The following is a 5057-nucleotide window of genomic DNA, read 5'->3' on the forward strand; positions in this document are numbered from 1 at the left end:
AGTTTCCGACCTGAATCTTGGCATGGAGATCTTGAGGCATAGTGTCTATGAATCCCAGAAGATTAAGACAGGAAGATCTTTGAATTCAAGGTCATCTGGTATTAAAAGCATGATGGCACACACCTTTAATCTGGGCCACACCTTTTGCTGGAGACCTATATAAGGACATTGGAAGAAGGAAGTCTCTCTCTGTGCTTCGCCTGCTTGCCTTCTGGGACTAAGCAACTGCTAGATCCTTGGACTTCATTCACAGCTGCTGCTGACCATTGTTGGGAGTTGGACTACAGACTGTAAGTCACCAATAAATTCCTTTACTATATAGAGACTACCATAAGTTCTATGACTCTAAAGAACCCTGACTAAGACAATGGGTATTTTGTCTACTTGCATGTCTGCACACTGTATGTGCAGGCCAGAACAGAAAGTCAGATCTTCTGGTCCTGGAGCTACAGACTGCTGTTAGCAGTCCTCTCAGTGCCGGGGATTGAATCCAGATCCTCTGGAAGAGCTCTTAAGCACTAAGTCAACTCTTTAGCCTGGAAGAGAGGGTTTTTAATAGGGAATCATAATACAGCATAGTTCTAGAAAGGTTGGAAGGGGAAAGCTCATCTGTGTGAAACCATTTGTAGCACTAGACTTTTTGTTGCTGGCCTCACATCCCTGACAGAAACCACCTAAGGAAGAAGACTTTGTTTAGCTATGAGCTTCAGGCTGCTTGTCCTGCAACAGCTCAGTCCCATATACTTGTGTGAATACGAGGGTGGCAGGGAGGAGAGCTGTTCACCATGGCAAATGATGGGGGTAGGAATGGAGGCTGAGCACAACCTTCAAGGGCCCACTGCCACCAGCTACAGAACACACATTCAAACCACGAGCCTATGACAGACATTTCATAATTAAACCAAAACAGAAACCTAATATAACTGCTCTATTTTTATGTATTTGCTTTTATAAATGTTTGTAAGAAGAACATAATCACATTTGTAATATTTGTACTTCTTATTTTATTATTATTTTTTTAAATTTGGTGCTAGACTCTAAAGCCAGAGTCTAGCATACTTAGCACAACACTGAACCTCTGGGCCACACCCTGGATATGTTCTATTTTAAAATTTTTTCTTTGTTCTTTGGAATTTTAATTTGAATGGTTAGACAAATGTTTATTGATGAATTTACTATAAATTTCATTCATTACTCATTTAGTGTACACTTGTTGAATATCTAGGTGCTTCTAAAATTTCAGATTATGAACGCATCGTTTAATAACCTCCCACTTATAAAGAATAAACTTGTTGACACCTAAAATTCAAATGACTTTTTAAGTAGAGCCCTGGTGAGAATTAGCGTAAGACAGAGACAGGCTGGAGAAAGTTACTGAGAATTAAGTGCAGAGACCCAAAGAAGTGCATCAAAGGACTGTCCTAGAGCAAGGGTTCATGTTCCTCCAAAAGAGGTGCACTAGTAATTTTTCTATTGCTGTGACAAAAGGACCAAGGGCAACATATACATCAAATACATATACACATGCATATACATATATATAAAACCAAACATTTAATGGGGCTTACAGCTCCAGAGGATTACAGTCCATGGTGGCAGACTGGAAACATGGCAGCAGGAACAGAGAGCTCATATCCGGAACCATAAGCAGGAGGCAGAAAGGACACTGGGAATGGTGTGAATCAAGTCCTCCACCACTGGCACACCTCTTCTATCAAGGCCATATCTCCTAATCCTCCTCAAACAGTTCTGACAATAGGGGACCAAGTATTCAAACACATGGGGTTATGGGGCCATTCTTAATCAAATCACCACATGAAGCTGGCCAGGCAAGTACAGACTAAAAAGACAATGGAAAACTATAAGCAGGTCCAGGGAAAGAAACACAGTCAGGATGACCACAGGCTTTCAGAAGCAACCCATGTTAGTGAACAGTAGACTCTAAGCTCCAAGCATTTGAAGGAAAATAATTTCAAAATACGAGGAGTTCATTGCTGGGGCGAGTTATGACTCAGAACCTCTTGATCCCGAAAGACGTCATGGAGAAAGAACAGTGAGAGCTCACAGGAGTGAGCAGTCTTGATGGAAGCTGAGTAAGCTGACTTCATAGAGCAGCATGGAATGGCTTTGACTCGAGATGGGAGAAGGAAGCAGGGCTAGAAAGGGACTACCTCCTGTTTACTGAGGATGCTCATCTGTCATGGCAGTGCCTGGGAACAACATGGGGTATAGGTGAAACAGATCCTCCTTAGAACAAAGCCTCCTGTGCTGATGGACAGAACCCTTCGATTTTCTCAAAACTCAGAGAATCCCCACTATTTCTGTTTGGGGTTTGTGGTGCTCTCCTGTCTCCCTGGGAGTGTCTTTCAAAGGATGCAGAGTGCAGCAACCACTTAGGACCAACGTCTGTAATTTTATCGACATTCATTCACTGCATAAAATATTTCCTGCACACGTACTGTGTTCCAGGCATGGGTCTAAGGTCAGAGATGCTGCAGTGAACAAAACTGGCAGGAACACCTTGTCCTCTTTATAGAAGATGCAGATGGAAGTACCATAGTAAAGTAAAGATACACAGCCTGCTGTGGAGGCAAATGCAGAAGAGAAGAGATGCAGGAAAGAAGAGCTCAGGATAAGTTAGGGACAGTGACTCTAAGTAGATGGTGTAGCCAGGAGAGATGACCTAAGACAACATCATTACGGGCTAAAGTATAGTGGCACAAGCTTATAATCTTAGCATTTGGTAGGTTGAGGCAGGGAATCACTATTGAGGCCAGCCTGGTATATACAGCAAGGCCCTGTCTCAAACCAAAGCAATCCAAGACAAAAAGGGGTCTGGCATATGTATCTTTGAGGGTGAGGACAAGTAGAAACACTGGACAGCCCAGCCATTGGCTCCTCTAAATACTCATGTCTTACCATTGCCCACAACCTTACTCCTCATACCAGACAACAGAGACCAGATGTAGAGGCAGATGACCCTGTAACAAGTCACTGCTTAGTCAGGAAGGCTGAACGCCTACTTTGTGCCAGCTATTACATTAAAGTCCAGGCATACATTATCTTAACTCTTGAAAGCATCAAATCCCTCACAAGTTGTTTCATCACCTCGATGCTATGGTTGGACTCCCAAGAGGTACCATTTCTGGAGGGTACAGATGGAAGCGTGACTGTGAGACGTGGTGTTGCCCACAGACACCTAGCCTGGCCTCAAGGCTTCTGATCTTCTTAGCTGCCATCTACCTTGAAAGGGATTCCAGCACACCTTGTGAGCTTTCATACTTATCCCTCTTTATTCTCCTGCAAAGGGCAGAGAGAAAGACCAGCAATGTATGTGCCTAGAGGCTTAATTCACACATACCCAGGAACTCAAGTCACTAGGCTACCTCTTACAAGTGAGTGCTCCATAGCCCCTGCCTACAGCAGAAAGCCTGACTCAGTCAAATGACTGGTGGGCTGCATTTCAATATCACTACAGGCAGAGGCTGCACGTGGCCTGTGGACCATGGCTCACAGATGATGAGGCTGAGACGGGCATCAAGATCAAGACTGCCTGGGCTGGCAGCCTCAGTTTTTATTTACGCTTGCTAGCTAATGTAAAATTGGTACTGTGTTTTGTTGTTAAGTAGATAGTATATAGACATGCACAAAATATAAAGTATATTAATGTATCTCCCAAATCCTTTCATTTGATTTCCTTTCTCTTCGCTTTTGGTTGGTTAGTTTCGAGTTTGTTTCTGGTGCTCAGGATGGAACCCGGGACCTTGCACATGCTAGGCAAACACTCCAGCACTGAGCTACCTCCTCTGTGCTTTCTTAACATTTGTTTCCTTAAATTTAACTTAAAAAAAAAAAACAAAAACAAAAAAACAAAAACAAAACACCTCAAATCCATACCATGGATTGGCCTTGAACTTGAAGTCATCTTGTCTCAGTCTTTGAATAGCTAGAATTATAGGTATGTGCTTCCATGCCAGGCTTCCTCAATTTAAAAAAAATTAAATTACATTTTGTTACGTTGTATATGTAACCACACTGGACGTGGCAAGCCTGCTGGTCAGAAGTTAACTTTTGGTAGTTGGTTCTGTCCTTCCAATGAGAGCCATGAGGGATCCTGGCGTTCAAATTCAGCTCCTAACCTTGGCTGAAGGCTTGCCAGATCTTCAGATTGTTTAGTCAAAAATCATGGTTGACTTTTGAGGATCTCCAGTCCAGGGCAAAGAGCTGGTACTAAGCTAAGCAAGGAATGAACATTGTGCTATAAATGGGTCTGGAATCATCCAGAATATACCGAGCAGCGTAGATGTGGAGCAGTATGAGGAGACACCACACTGAGCAGGCACCTAGTAAGCCATGAGATAGAGTTGGCTGTACCCTGCCCCACCCGTGCTTTACTTCAGAAGCACCCGTTCCGCCATTATCCTTGAACGGGAGAAAACAAAATGCACACAGAACGATCACTTTACTTTAGTGCTTTGTATCTGAATATCAATCTGCTAAGAAGCAAGTCTGAGGTCCTCAGAACACTCGGTCTGCCTTTGACTCCAGGTGGGCTCGGCTGTGGCCATTCACCTGCCCGGTTGTTAACTGAACGGACAAAACACACCCACTAGGTTTCATTATCTAATGGCACTCAGATTTGCTGAGGCATCTTAATAGGAGCTGATGCATATGCATAGAGTAGTCTTGACTTTATGAGGAATAGTTCAGGCCGATTAACAAAAAACCGGAACCAGGGCCAAGGGTGCAGCTCTGAGGTAGAGCGCATGCTCAAGACTCAGGCCTGGTTGGTTAGCCCTGGCCAATACCCTGGCCCCACCACACCTTACCACACACAAATGACTTTGGCAGCATCCTCAGACTTGGCATTCAATCTCTTTTCTTTTCCTTTTTTTTTTCTTTTTTTTTCCCAAGACTATATATATGATTGTACTATAAACCAAGGGCTGGCTTTCATTAAAAACCATTAGCATTTTTGTTTGTCTATAAAATTAATTGCTATAAAAGTTCCCTTCTAGTTAAATCTCTCTCTCTCTCTCTCTCTCTCTCTCTCTCTC

Source organism: Mastomys coucha, unplaced genomic scaffold (genome assembly GCF_008632895.1).
Source record: "Mastomys coucha isolate ucsf_1 unplaced genomic scaffold, UCSF_Mcou_1 pScaffold22, whole genome shotgun sequence".
Classification (NCBI taxonomy): domain Eukaryota; kingdom Metazoa; phylum Chordata; class Mammalia; order Rodentia; family Muridae; genus Mastomys; species Mastomys coucha.